This window comes from Eschscholzia californica, unplaced genomic scaffold, assembly GCF_041429995.1.
Source record: "Eschscholzia californica isolate CP2 unplaced genomic scaffold, dmEscCali1.0.p SCAF_5, whole genome shotgun sequence".
In the NCBI taxonomy this organism is placed as follows: Eukaryota; Viridiplantae; Streptophyta; class Magnoliopsida; order Ranunculales; family Papaveraceae; genus Eschscholzia; species Eschscholzia californica.
The window spans coordinates 38692964-38709532 of NW_028238472.1; positions in this window are offsets into that span (position 1 = coordinate 38692964).

Genomic DNA, 16569 nt, shown 5'->3' on the forward strand with positions numbered 1-16569 from the left:
TGAAATATGAATGGAAACAAGATATAAATGAAAACATTTTATAAGACATATTTTATAAATGTAACCAGTACCCGTCCAGATTGTACTGATATAATAAGAACTTTATATATCTAGTAGAAAAATACCCTATAAACCAAAGTCATCTCCTAAATCTTAATTAAATAGCTGCAGTAAGGAGCTTAAACCTTAATTAAATAGCTGCAGTAAGGAGCTTAACCCAAATTAACAATAGTAATTAATTTATAATGGAAATGATCACATGCATGCATGTGAGCAGTGCCCATCCCAATTCATAGAGAAGCAAGGTCCTGCAAACTGCAGTAGGGGCGGCATGGAAGACAGTACAACTTTGTTGTACTTGTGAAAGCCAATGTTGAGTATGCATGTTAAGTACACTGGATTGGCTGCACACTTTACATTATGTTAATCATAAAAGAGCTGGCAAATATTCTAAGAAGTAATGCTAGACTAATTTTCTACTTAAGACTTTTTAAATTAGGGTTATTTCCTTAATGGCCCCCAACTTTGTGACCAGCTTCCCGCCTGGCCCCCTACTTTACGAAAAATACCCATATGGCCCTCTTCCGTTATAACACCGTTACTCTCTCTCTTCCATATCTTTTCTCTCTCCTCCAACATGTTTTCTCTCACTGCCACCTCGTTAAAACCAGCTACATCATCGTCTTCACCGGCCGGCCAAATTTCTGGTCGGGACCTTCAAACTTTTTTTTATCTCTCTCTTTTCTCTAAAAAAAAAACTAGGTCTGTTCATCACGAACAGACCCTGATCTGGTCTGTTCGTGATGAACAGACCTAGCTCCGGCGAAGGTTTCCCTTCGCCGGAGTTTAGAGAGAGAGAGAATTTAAATTTTTTTTTTTTAGAGAGAGAAAAAAAATATATGAAGGTCGCCGGCCGGAAATTTGGCCGGCCGGCGACCCTGCCGGTGAAGACGATGATGTGGCTGGTTTTAACGAGGTGGCAGAGAGAGAAAACATGCTGGAGGAGTGAGAAAAGAAATGGAAGAGAGAGAGTAATGGTGTTATAACGGAAGGGATCCATATGGGTATTTCTCGTAAAGTAGGGGGTCAGGCGGGAAGCTGGTCACAAAGTTGGGGGGCCATTAGGGAAATAACCCTTTAAATTATTATATGCAAACGTTTAGGAGTAACATTTAGGGTTATTTCCCTAATGGCCCCCAACTTTGTGACCAGCTTCCCGCCTGGCCCCCTACTTTACGAGAAATACTCATATGGCCCCCTTCCGTTATAACACCGTCACTCTCTCTCCTCCATCATGTTTTTTCTCTCTGCCAAGTCACGCCACATCATCTGTTACGCCACCTCATCATCTTCTCCGGCATGGGCCATGGGTCGTCGGCCGGCCAAATTTCCGGCCGGGGACCTTCAAATTTTTTTTTTCTCTCTCTCTCTCTAAACTCCGGCGAAGGGGTTTCCCTTCGCCGGAGTTCGATCTGTTCTTGAACAGACTCGAACTCTGGCGAAGGGTTTACCTTCGCCGAAGTTTAGAGAGAGTGAGAGGAGAGAGAAATTAAAATTTTTTTTTAGAGAGAGAGAGAAAAGAGAAAGAAAAAAAAGTTTGAAGGTCGCCGGCCGGGAATTTGGCCGGCCGGCGACCTGCCGGTGAAGACGATGATGTGGCTGTTTATAACGAGGTGGCAGAGAGAGAAAACATGCTGGAGGAGAGAGAAAAGAAATGGAAGAGAGAGAGTAACGGTGTTATAACGGAAAGAGGCTATATGGGTATTTCTCGTAAAGTTGGGGGCTAGACGGGAAGCTGGTCACAAAGTTGGGGGCCATTAGGGAAATAACCCTAACATTTATTGTGGATTTGTCCCCTACACTTCGGTGCATTGTTGCACACCTTGCTTGAAGTTTATGAGGTTCTGATATCAAATCTTTGTAGGAGGAGTTTATCATCAAAATTTATTTCATGTAAGCAAAACAATAAATAAAGTAAAGATAAAAATAAATTGACTTTCAGATTCCTATCATGACCCAAAATGTATAAATAATGACAGTTATAGTGGTAATTATATTAATTATGTATTTCATATTATATTCATAATGTATCAAAAATATTGTGGATTTATAATTTCATATCCCAAAATAATTGAGACAAGTCGACTAAGAGGCTAAATAGTGACTTGGTTTCTTATAATTTGAATGTGATTCATCAGTCAGGACTACCTAAATCATCCTGTGTTGTATTTTATTGAAAATGTGAAATATATTAAAGGCATACCTCAAAACAGAGTTAGCGTACTAATTTTTGGGTTCGTAGTAAAAAAATTTACACCTAAACACACATTTAGTCCACCCTAATATTAATATAGGATTTTAAGCCAAAAAAATAATTATAATGGATATTTAGTCCAAATTGACCCATCTGTATAGGAAAAAACTGATCTCCATCATTTCTATTTAATAATAATACCCATTATAACTTTTTATATAAGAAAAAACCCACTTTTGCAAATCAATCCCCGAAATTCTCTTTCTTTTTTTTCTCAGATTTTTTCGAATTGATTTCAAACTTACTATATGTTTCGAAATATACACGTTATTTAGTATCAATTACGTATATTTCTACAGCAAAACACATTTAGTATAGTTAAAGTATGTCTAGATGTCAAAGTTACAGTGTTTTTCTGTTTATTGATTCTTGTTTTATTTCATAAATAACGTGTTATTTACTGTTAAAGTTTCATACTTTATTTCCTCTTTTTATATGTGTCATACATAACACATAATGTATCAACAATGTTAATTCCAAAAGGGAATAGGATTAAAATCCTATTTTTGGGAAGATTGGACCTTAATCCTTTTTTGAATTTTATTTTGGGCCTATAACCGGTGGACCCTTACCGTACATATGATAAGGATAAGGTGGAAGAAAGTTCCATATTCTTTCCTGGTCATCTATTTTAATTTTTTTTCGATAGATTTGCTATACTATCAAAATATCGAAAGATGTATGAAAAAAAATGAGTTATTTATTTTTTAGCCCCTTACTTTGTGTCCAGCTTCATTTTTCATTTCATATTTTTTATAAATTTAAATTTGGCCTCTTTTTGTTCACAACATCAATTAACTTTACTGGTTAATCTTTTTGTTTTCACAATTATCCTCCTTATAAATGTGATTTTTTATTTTAAAATTGACCCCCTTTTAATATGATCAATTCTAAAAAAACTTCCAATCTTTTTAGACCAAACTAGGGGCCAAAATAGAATTCACTTAAGAAAAAAATTTAAAAACATTGGACACCTCATCTCTCTCTCTCTCTCTCTCTCTCTCCTCCATTTTATCACCTCACCACCTCGTCATCTTCTCCGCCGAAGGTCACCAACCGTTAAAATTTTCCGGCGACCTTCAAATATATATTCTGCTCTGGCCTTGTTTTCAGATGAAACCAGATTGGTTTCGTCTGGAAATTAGTGCTTCGGCAAAGAGGGTCCTCCCCTTCGCCGTAGCTTTAGAGATAGATAAAGTAGAGAGGGAGAAGAGAAAACAGAGAAAAGAAGAAATTTAAGAAAAATTTGAACGTCGCCGAAAATTTTTACCCGCAGGCGACCTTCACGGAGAAGATGATGAGGTGGCGAGAGAAATGATGTGGAGGAGAGAGAGAGGGTGATGAAAACATTTGAAGTTCACCGGAAAGTTTTCATCTCTATTAGTTTTTTTCTTTTAATTTTTTGCTATATTTGTTTTGTAACTTGAATTTATCTACAATCTGATATCTTGTTAACAATTTCATGTCTCGGATATTCTGCCTCTTCCTTCCTTGTCCGCCTCAGAATATTTATTCCTTCGATTTCGACTGGTGGGACAAAGTCGCATTGATTGAATCGGTTCTTTTATTCTCAAATTTTCATCCGTGTGTTAATTTTTTTTCTTTCAATTTTTTGTTATATCGCCACGTAATTTGAATTTATCTACGATCTGATACCTTGTCTAAAATTTAATATCTCAACATTTATTCTCAATTTCACGAGTAGATTTTTTTTATTTATCAGTTATAATATGGAGCGCCCCTTATTAAAATTTCGCTCCGGACTCCCAAATTCTCGTCAACACCACTAAATACAGATCATATAATTTTTCTTCATCCAAGTTTTGAGTCTTGGGACTAACACTTTGTTGCATCAAAAGAAGGGGTAATAGGGGTGAGAGAAGTGTATACTTTAGATCCGTTTTTGTACTTATTCGTTCTTGTGAAGTTTTTTCATTGGACAATCATTAAAGAGGTCAAAATAATATTGAAAATAAGTAGAAAATCACAAAACATTTCATAATTATTATTCAGGTTAAAAAATATACAAAGACTAAAATACCTTTATGTCATTTTGTGTAACTGATTCTTTTATTTTTTTTAAACTTTAAATCTATATAATTTTTCTTGTCACGTCAGATTTTTATGAAATTTATATATTTAGAAAGTATTTTCATTAGCCTTCTCAACAAGAGTCACTTTCAATACCTTTTTTCGAAATTTTTTTAAGAAAAACGTCATTTTTTATGTTTTTCTACAAACTAGGTTTGCAAAATGTAAATTGCAAATTGGATTTGTAAGCTTTGCAGAATGTAATCTTCGATTCAGATTTTGCAAACTCGATATGTAAATTTTGCAAACTCGCTTTGCAAATCGAGAATAAATATTTGAAGCTCTTCTTCAAATTTGAAAAAAAAAATCTTCGTCAATCAATGATATGCAATTAGGTGGAAACACCATATGGATTGGACGATCGATTAAAACTACAGAGAACTAATAATATCACCAACTACATAGAATTCATACACAACTTCATAAAATTAGGTGAAAAATTGAAATTAGAGTTTGTTCTTCATTTTGTTGCAAACATTCATTCTGCCAATTTCCTAGTTGCTAAACACGCAAAAATTCTTCTTTGATTATCAGAAGAAAGACTTTTTTGACCAAAAAGAAGACGAGTCGATGAGAGCAAGAAAGAAAAATCAAGAAAGAGTATTGTGATGTTGTTGTTGGATACTATGACTAATATTGCTGCCATAAAAAGCCTAGTGGAAGAACATGCCATGACCACCAATATCGTGGTTTTATCCATGGTGCACTCTCAATGGTGATAACATTCTTATTGCCCATAAGGTATTCTCCAATCCAGTTTCAAATCCTAACACGAAGAACAATCTTTGAGTTTGCTAACCTGTTGCTTCCTAAATATAAATACTCAAAAGTTACTTACAGGAATATGAAACATCCATCTGATATCCTAATGGAAGTCTATAAGAACCATGAAGTTTTGTTCGATTAAGATGAAGATGAAGAAGAAACGATGCCTTAACAAGTAAGTCTTGTCACCATCTGGATTGCTTCTTCTGATTTCAAGTTCATGAAGCATGTCCTCGAAAACCTCGATTGATCGCTAAAGAACACACATCTTGGAGAAGATTCGAAAAAAAATAAGAAGAATCAGATAAGAGACATCGAAGAAGAAGAAGGATTCGAAGAAGAAAAGTTGAATAAGAAGAAAGAGTAACTCCAAAAAAATCATGGGTTTTTTTTTTAGGGATGAGTTTTAGGTCCAAAATCACAGGGTCAATGGGTTTAGAACCCAAAGATAATATTGGATAGAAAATAAATACACTAGGAAAGTAGTTTACATGTCCAACCTCTCTTTTTTCTACTACTACTTAACCTATCTCAGGTTAAATAAAACTATCTAGATTAGAAGATACAAATGTCTTTTCAGTTTCATGAAAATAATTTCTCAGTAAGAAGTTTTCATCCCCACAAAAAGTTGTCTTTTCCTTTTAAATGAATGTTTTCATAATCTTTTGACTAAAGAAAATTTATTATAACTCTCTCTTCTTCAGTTCACCGAGAGAAAACCAGAGAAATTGCATAGAAAAATCATCCACGCTTTTTAGTCTTCACTTGGAGAAAACCTAGAAGAACATGATGCTCAATGGATTAAATTTCTTCTTTTACCATATTCTCGTTTTTTTCAACGTTAGACTATTGCACCGTGCATAGTTTTGTTGTTCTTATTCTTAAAGTTAGAGTATCAATCTTTTTCTTAAAAAAATTCTTCAGATCTTGTCCCTCTGTTTCTCTCTCTACAATCTTGTTTTCTTCAAAAAATTTACATGAAAAGTAATTAGATATTTTGTATATTCTCATAACATTTTCTTGATTCTAACAACATATTTACGTTTTATAATTTTCCAACTTACCCAGAAAATCATTTACGCTTTGTAGTTTTGAATGAACGAGTTTGTTTATGCAGTCGGCAACGCCGTCAAATTTGTTGTAGCACTTCTTTTATTTTGCATAAATCGTGAAAATTTTACCAACATTTTCTAAAATCTAACAAAATATAACAAATTTATAAACATAACAGCGTTACTCTCAAAATGACTTTATCGGTAGTAGAACTGCACAGATTTTCCGTAAAGTTTTACATTTCAATTCTTTTACCCTATTTTATTTTATCATTCCATGAAATACAAATACTTGTTTGAACACTAATATATTTTACAAATTCACTGACGAGATTGTGGAAGATTGTGGTTGTATGTGATTTTGCACGTAGATGAATTTGTGGTCGAATTTAACTATAAGCGATTTTCACACGGAATGTTAGCCAAAGAATTAACAATACAAGCGCATAGGAAGAGGTTGAATTAACTAGGTTGTTACTGGATCAATTGAAGGATAAATGAAAAAAAAAAATCTTTAAGTTATTAGTTCTTGTAATGGATTATGTTGTAATTTATTATATTGTAATGAGTTTTTCTTAATTTTAATTACACCAAGTTTTAGTAATACGTTAAAATTGTTGAGAGTTGATGGAAAATGCTAAAATAAATCACAGAATTGTTATAAATATCACAACGATGTCGACAATATTTTTTATTATCTTTGAGTATATACATATAATGCTTGACCGACATGGGTGAATATAGGACCAATGTGAAAGAATAAAAATGTCAGAGGCAGTAGAATTTTGTGCTAACATCTATTTCATGATCGGGTAACATGTTTATTTACATAATAAAAAAACATTGAATGACACGAAAGCATCAATGTAAAAGAATAAAAAATGTAAAACTTTACGAGAAATCTATATGCTTTTATTGTAGTTAAATCCAACTTATTTATGTTTGTAAAAATATGATGGATTCTTTAGAGTTTAGAAGATGTTGGTAGAGTTGCCAAAATATATGCAGACATCAAAGAAACTCTACAAGAAAATTTATGAAATTTTTTTAGCAACAATTATTATTCTGTTAGAATGAATAAAATGCTACAAGAATATTGAAAGTGTCAGAAAAATATATATATTAGTTTACATGCATATTTTAAATGAAAACAAGATTAAATTTTTATTTTAAGATATAATTGTGTTCTTAAAATCAGTAAAATGCCTAAAAACAAGATTGAATTTTAAATTTGTAGTTTTTCGTACTGATAATGTAATTATCGAGAGCATCTCGGAAGGCTTCAGCCCTACCCTCAAACTCTTGACCGATGTGGGTGAAAATTGGACCATATGCATCTGCCTTAGTTATTTTCCAAGTAAGGTAACAACTATAAGAATTTGCATCACTGAAGTTCATTAAATGATTGAATAACAGTCCATAAAAATGTGAAAGCATTACGTGTAATAAGAATAAAGAAAATTTTAGAAAAATGTTTAAAATGTTGTTCTCCGAATTTAAGTAATATAGGAGAATCAAAGAAATGGTACAAAAATGTTAAAAAGTTGGTTAACATAATGTAAGTAAGTCGGAAAACGTATGATACATTATTGTGTTGTTGTTACGTCGATTCATCACCTAAGTTGTTTTAAAAATTCGGAAGTATTTTTGAGTGTAGGTATATAATTGTTTGTTTAAAGTCAATAAAAAGCTAGAAAAGAAATTTAACATTCTGTTATATCTAAGAAGTTTGTTAGAATCAAGAAGATGCTAGATAAATAATCGAACTTTTATTCACCTACTCTAACTAATTCGTAACATATGTCACGCATATTATGCTAATAAAATCAATAACATGTTAGAAAAATACTGAAAATGTCAGCAAAATAAATATCAATTTACATTATGTTTTTTTTATAAAAATAAGATTGCAGAGATAGAAATCAACATCTTTTCTTACGAAAAAAAGTGATAAAAAATGTAAGTTTAAATATGTTGTTAGAATAATATACTTGTTTTAAGAAGATTCGAAATTTAATCAACATATATATTATTTTCATAACGATTTTCATGATAAAATAATTTTTAGATGTATAAACGTTGTAAGAATATTGAGAGGGGAAAGAGAAGAGAATCTCGTTTTTAGGGCAATAACGGCTAATTTGGTATATTGGTCTTGACAACAATAAATTTTGGAAATAACTATTGTGAATAAATTTTAACCATAAATTTTCTCTCTTAAAATTTATGGAAAGAATATATCTATTAACTCAACCAAAAGAAACCTTTGGGTCCAGAGGTGCTTTCGGTACCTGAACAACTGTAGCTCGGCTATTGAATGGCAGACAGAGAAATTAATAGACAACATCCGTGAGATATCAGGCCACTTCGTCTCTATCAGATTCGTCCACATTCCCAGAGACCTTAACAATTGGGCGGATAAATTAGCTAAGTGGGGTAGCCACAATAAGTGTAATAGGATGTGGAACTCCTGGGGGGAGCTAACGAGGGAGTTAGCGCTGTAAGTGGTGTGGGTTGCTTGTGTTCTTTTGGTTTTTTCCTTCAACAAAAAAAAAAAAAAAAAAAAAAAAACCTTTGGGTTGTGTTTGATTGCAAATTGGGGAAAGGAAAAAAAAATAGAGAAATATTTACTCCGAGAAATATTTACTCTAAAGAATCATTTTCTCCATATTTTTTTTTCTTATTTTCTGTTGTTTAGTTCGCCATGTGTTTTTCATTTCCACTTTGGTTAACGAAAAGGCCGCGGCTTTGGGGAATAAATAAAATTCTTCGGGGAATAAAGAATTAGTCTATAAAAATTGATTTAGAGGGCATATTCTTCTTTTAATCCAAAAATTGACTTGATCAAACATCGCCCCATAATCTTCATCTTCTCTCTCTCTCACTCCTCTCTCTCTCTCTCTCACCATCTCTTTCACTATCTCGCACCATCTTTTTTACTTTCATTGACTACCTCTTTGTCGTTCTCACTCTAGATCTCTCTATTTCATTGTAGATCACTCTCATCTCTCTCTTTCATTGTGGATCACTCTTATCTCTCTCGTTGTAGACATATCTCTTTGTAGATTAGTTTTTTTTTCTCGCAGTCTTTTATCTCTCTTGCTCGCAGCCTCTATCTCGTCTTCTCTCTCTCTTGCAGTATGTATAGATCTCTCTATGGAGATCACAGGGTTCGTGCCCACGAAACGTTTTGTGGCTACGAAATGTTTTGTAGCCACGAAATATTTTGCAGCCACGAAACGTTTTGCAGCCACGAAATGGTCAGGGTCACAAAACATTTTGTGTCCACGAAATACTTGAAGGGTTTCTCCAAAAACCCTCCTCGAGTTCTGGTTCTGGCGAAGGGAACACTTCCTTCGTCGGAACAGTGTCTGTGTGTGAGAGGGAGAGAAAAACAATGAGAGATCAAACAAGAAACAATGAAAGATTGAGAGAGAAACATCAAGAGATCGAGAGACATAGATAGGGAGAGCAATACAGAGATATAGTGAGAGAGAGAGGGTAAGAGTAAGTGAGAGAGGAGAAGAAAGGAGAGAGAAGAGGAGGATATGGTAGTCAAAATGGTGGTAGTGGAAAGTTGTGGTTGTGATGGTGATAAAGAAGATGAAGATTAGGGGGTAATGTTTGATCAAGTAAATTTTTGGATTAAAAAATAAAATTCCTCCGAGAATGTACAGAAAAACATGGATTCCCTAGAGAATTTATTCCCCAGAGATTATTCTTTATGCCCCAAAGTCGCAGCCAACGAAAATCATGCATCTCTCTATTCAATGATACTTCTCTATCTACCAGTTTAATCTATTGAAGATGAAAGAAACCTGTTTCAACAAAAAAAAAAAAATGAAAGAAACCTAACCAACTTAGAAACAAACCTCAATTTCTTTCATGTTCATCAAATCCAAAATCCTACACTACCCATCTCCATTACCTATTTTCTTTTTACTTTTGAACTCCTCATTTCCAGACCCCACCTTACCTAATTTCTTTCTTTCTCATTTTATTTTCTCTCTCTAGAATTAAACCCTTAACTGAAGTTCTAGGGAAGTTATAGTTGTGTTAATGGAGGTGCCACCAAGAAATCAAGTTGATCAATCATAACTTATACTTCAAACACCATTAATGGCTTATAGATGCCACCCAGCCTTACGAAACCTAACGGTGAAGGATCATCATTTTCTATTTGAAATTTACAAAACCTTCTTTATTGAATCAATAATTAAACAGAATGGAACATGGGATTCTTTTTTTTTTGAAATAGGAACATGTTATTATGTAGAATATAATTGAGATCATAATTCTGCAACCACTAATTTAGAAAGAGAGTTTGGTTTCAACTTCTATAGATTTGTATATGAATGTGAATTTGAACATAAAGAAGGTTTGTTCCAGAGACCATTTTGGGAAACAGTTTCTCCTGTGGGAGTCGGGTAAGAGTTTCCCCCGTTTTAAGGAAAAGTGGAGAAATTTATGTCACGTGATTGCAGATTCCACTTTCCCTAAAATGGTTACCAAACTACGGAAAATTTTTAGATTAGAGAAAATCTTTCTCTTTTCCCCGAGAAAAATGGCAATCAAACAGAACCTTGGTCCACTCATTCAAACTCATCAAAGGTTCTAAGAGCTATTTCGCGCTTAAGCTGGACATGTCTAAGGCTTTTGATCGAATCGAGTGGAATTTCCTTGAGATTGTCATGAGCAGGATGGGCTTTAGTCCCGAGTGGATTGGCCTGGTCCATTCCTGCATTTCCTCTTCATCCATGGCTGTTCTCGTGAATGGTCGTCCTGGGCCTTCCTTTAATGTCAGTAGGGGGATCCGACAAGGTGATCCCTTGTCTCCCTTTCTCTTCACTTTAGCTATGGAAGGTCTTAGTCGCCTTCTTGAAAACACCAGTCATCCCACTCCTTTTCAGGGCTTCCCGATACCTAAATCTGACATTACTATTAAGCACCTTCTATTTGCGGACGACTGTATCATTTTCGGGCGTAACTCTCTGGACAATATCACTGCCCTTAAGAATATTTTGGACACTTTCTGCTCGGCCTCGGGTCAGATGATCAACTTTACCAAATCCACCATATTCTTTTCTAAGAACACTCATCCGAAATTCAAACGTATGATCATTCGTGATTTCAGGGTCCATCAATCTTCTAACCTTGACAAATATCTTGGTACTCACCTATTCATTGGTGCTAATAAGCGGAAGTTATTCTCTTCTCTCATTACCCAGATCCAATCTAAACTTTCTAAGTGGCAGAATTCTCTCCTTTCTCCAGCTGGTCGCGCTATAGTTATCAAAACAATAGCTGCGGCTGTTCCCCGATACCAAATGCAATGCTTTGCCATTCCTAAGGGCATAAGCAATCGCATTGAAGTTCTTCAACGAACTTTCTGGTGGGGAAAATCCAAAACGATTCATACCATTAACTGGCCCGCTATCTGTCTGCCTAAGAAACTGGGAGGTCTCGGCTTCCGCTTTCCTGTGCTTGATAACCAAGCTTTTTTGAGTAAGCTGCTGTGGCGTCTTCTCAATGATACTGGTTCCCCGTGGGCTAAGATTCTCCGCGCAAAGTATTTCAACCAGGATCATAAACCTAAGCGTGCCAAAAACCATCATTCGTGGTTCTGGAAATCCATCTCCAAGCAGGTGGATAATGTTACTAAATTAACCTTCTGGGATGTTAATAAAGGTACTAACATTAACATTTGGTCGGACTATTGGATTCCCAACCACCCTCCTCCTATCGCTAACACTACTAATAGCGGCCTTTCTAAGGTTTCCCAACTTATTATTAATAACCAGTGGAATACGAATATTATTACGCAGTGTTTTAACAGGGATATAGCTAACTCTATTTTGAGCATCAATCTGCAGGAATATATGAATGACACGGCACAATGGTCTCTGACCAAATCGGGTAAATTCACTATCAAATCCATGTATTACTATTTACGCACAGAATATAATGAGTATTATACTAAGGACTGGTATTTTATTTGGTCTCTTCCGATTCAACCAAAAATCAAACTATTCCTTTGGAAATGTTGTACCAACAGCTTACCGGTGCGTAGTATTATTGGGCGATATTTGGATCTTAATTTTGACTGTACTTTTTGTCATGAACCTGAGACGACTACTCATGTTCTGTTACATTGTGAACTAGCGTCAGTGGTATGGTTTCACTTTAACATTTTCTCACGCAATATTACTAACCTTGTTGATTGGATTATCACCTGGAAGGATCTAGATGAACAGATTAGCGGTCTTTTCGCTATTATTCTCTGGCAGTTATGGAAAGCGAGGTGTGATAAATGTTTCTCTTCCACTAAGGTTTCACCTATGATGATTATTGATCAGATTCACAGTACTCCTACTCTCCGGAAGGAACCGGTAATCTCACAATCTCAGGAAAGGAACACCCTATGGTCCCCTCCGAGGGCGCCTTTTATCAAGATTAATGTAGATGCCTCGTTTGTGGATGGAAAAGAAGTGGCGGGTATAAGCAACGTAGTGTACGATGATCAAGCATGTTTTCTGGCGGCGTCGGCATGTAATTTCAGAGGACAAACTGCAGAAGAATGTGAATGTTGGGCTATTGTCAACGCGCTACAATGGTCGGCTTCAAAGAACGTTGAGTACCTTCATATCGAAAGTGATAATTGTAACATTGTTCAGATGCTCAATCATAACCAGGCAGAGATTGGATGGCAAACTTTTAAGCTCTTCGACCGAATTCGTCGGCTTGAAGGTAACTTCAAAAAGATTATGTACACCCACATCAACAGAGAAGGAAATACTAGAGCAGACCAGTTGGCCAAATGGAGTCGTCTGCACGGGGGAAAATGGATTTGGCTTGCGCGATCAGACCTTCCGGTTTCCCTACAGTCTTCCTTTGTGTAGTTCTCGTTTAAGTTATTTTCTCCTCAACAAAAAAAAAAAAAAAAAAAAAAAAAAAAAAAACAGAACCTTGGTTTACGATAGGTTAAATTATATTTATAAAAGGGCAATATGGAAGAAAATAAAAGGCTTGAAGTATGGGGCCCACCAAAAGTACACTTTTGGACTTAGTTTCCATTTCATGTTTTATTTTGGTCTTATAGTGTCTATTGGTTTAGGAGAAGATATATGATTAATTACCCCCTTATTTTTGGATCTTAGATTCAATTTTTTTTTTCCAAAAATTAGACTTTTAATGTGTAAGGTATTTTAGAAGCAAAAGTATTTAGTAAATAGAAAAAAAAATTGACCTTAATGACAATTACTTGTATTATTTTTACACTTTATCTATCATTAATCATAACATTTTGACAGATTTTAGTAAATAGAAAAAAAATGTAGGCTTTCTTGATTATTATGACAATTCAAAAAGTCATTTTCTCTTTTTCACTAGAAACTAGCAAAAGCTTTTATTCAATACTTCTTATCTAGGGGTGAGTCATATTCACTACTACTCATTAACAAAAAAAATATTCACTGCTACTCAATCAAAACACGAAGGTGTTGTTCTTTATTTTTTTTGGGATTTAAAAAAAAGGAGAGACTTCTTTATGCTAACAACTACGCGAATAACATAACAAGAAGTTTTTTTTCCTTTTAACAAAAAAAAAAGAGAACAAGTTTTTTCTCCTCTTAATAGTTTTTATCTCTATTGTTGCCACTACTTGTTTGAATGGCCGAAAAAATAGTGGTTTCAAGTTATATTCGACTCCTTTGAGGGGTCATAACTATATTCCGTGGTGGGGGATGTCATGTTGGCTCCAGGTGGAAAAAGAAAAACAGGTTTATTGATGTTAAAATTATATGCCTTGACTTAACCGATCCAAAATACGATGATTGGGTTAGGAATGATCAACTTCTTCGTGTACTACAGGGGAACCAAGCCTTAATTCTAAAAAAACTTTTTGATTTTGGCTCAATTTCCCAAAAAATAACCTTTTAATAAGAAAAAGGGACAATAACTAAAAGTAGGTCAAAATAATATTGAAAATACTTTTTCTTAAAAAAAATATCGGAAAAAATTGAAAATACTTTTTCATTAACTTTCAAACTAATATTGAAAATACTTTTTCATTAACTTTAAACAAGATTCACTTTCAATACTTTTTCTTAAAAAAAAGCACAGAAAAAACGACGTATTTTTACCGTTTTTGTTTCTGCAAACTGAGTTTGCAATATTTCTTCTGCAATATGAATTTGCAACATATGTTTTGCAAACAGAGTTTGCAATATGTATTCTACAACTGAGTTTGCATCTGCAATATTGCAAACACAGTTTGAATTTGCTTTTTGCAAACTGCATTTGCACAAGGTCATAGTTGCAAACTGGGTTTTGAACTCTGCAAACTCGGTTTGCTAATTAGTTTACAAAAAATTTCCAGACTATCAACTTAAGCACGACGACCATCATCAATTAGATGTAAAACCAAACCAGGGGGAGAGGAAGAAGTAATCAAAACAACAATGAAACGGAAGATAGTATAATTACCGAACAACAAAAATAACAATGAAATCAAACACTCGATTACATTAATAGTTGTAAATGCTATAAGGGTTTAGTTAAACTAGTTAGGGAATTTTCACCTGCTAATGGGAAATGGAACACCAGATTGTAATAAAACAAGTCCATACAAAGAATATCAGATTAAACTAAAGTAGTTGAATAGGAACACAGAGACAAACAAGTAAAAGAAGTGGGAAGAATTAAGCTAAATTAGAGAATGAACTAATAAGATTTGAGATTTTTGATGTAATTAAGGATTTGATGAAACATTTGTGTTTCTTTCACATTCACTTTTGGAGGATCCATCACTAAGCTTCTGCAATGATTTACTTGAACCTTTGTCATACATTCCTCTAAGAAATTTGATCAAACCTTTACTTGAACCTAACTATACTCTCTACTTAAAGAAATTAAGGTGTTCAAACCCAACTATCCTCTGGACTTTGATGATAAAAAAAGGATAAAGCAGAGACGTGATGAAATCTAAAAGGCGTTCAAACCCCACTATTCTCTGCAATAATTTACTTGAACCTTTACCTATATTTCTGAAACCATTCTTCTGTTTTGTAATCTTCAATATTATGGATTGATTCAACAGACAAAGGCAGTGTGATTTCTTTATTTATGTTTCCCAAAGGAACACCACCAAGCTCTTGTTGTGCTCTACACAAACCCCTCTCAGCTTTTTCTGAATCTGCCTCCTATAGTAATCGAGCTTTTGAGGTAACCACCATGTTCCTTGGATCGAAGAAGACGAAAATAAAGAAGAACAATTGAAGAAGGCGAAAAGGAATAAGAATGGTGCTGAGAAGAAGAAGAAGAATCGAAATGAAGAAAAGAATGGAGAAAAATAAGAAAATTGGGGAAGAAGAAGAAGAAGAAAAAACCCTATAATTTGGAGTTTCTTGAGAGAGGGAAAGAGAGTTTTAGTGGCCAAGGGCATTTAGGGAATGAAAAAAATAGATTATGACCTGATTAATAATTACCCATATTATTTTAAACTTTATGCATCATCATTACCCATAATATGTTGATAACTTTTAGTTAATATAAAAAGATAATGGTCTTTTTAGTTATTACGAGTAATTTTTTGACTCAAACAACCACATTCTATAACAAAAAAATCTATGTAAGAAAAAATATACTGCAAATCTATCTTAGATGTCAGGGGCTCAAATATTAGGTTGGGGATGACTAAAGTTAGCTATGGATTTGATAATGTCACATCTTGAGGGGTAAAAATGTAAACCTCATATACTATACATAAGTTTGTGCACATGGGCTATGTCAGGTGCACATGGCCTGTGTTAGGCGCACATAAGTTACGTCATACGAGAAACATTGGATTATGTACAAGACATTCCGAGATGTCCTGTGCACAGATTTTTGCATTGTGCAAAATACTAGATAAAGGAAATGACGTTTGAAAATTTAATGTGCATAAGAGAAATATAGTGTTTGCACTTTACATTATGTGATGCATAAGGGAAAGTGTGATTTATTACTTACGAGAACATAGAATTTTTTCTAGCGCAAAAGTTCGTTGGTGTCATTAGACCTACTCTTTATTTTATATTTATCTGATTGGAACATCTCTCTTGGTAACTCTATCTCCACGGGCATTTTGTGCAATCACCTTACTCCTTTTTGCAGTTTCAAGTTACGATAAAAAAGTGCCAGCCTAAGCCCAAAGCAGCCAAAGTAGTTGTTTTGAGCCCAAAAACGTTAGAGGCCTCACTAGTAAAGCTGTTTCAATTATATATATATAAGTAATGCCATAATTAAATCAAGTTATAACTTCAGCCTAATGGTTAAGTATGTAGTTTTTAATTTTTAAGGGGTTGAAGG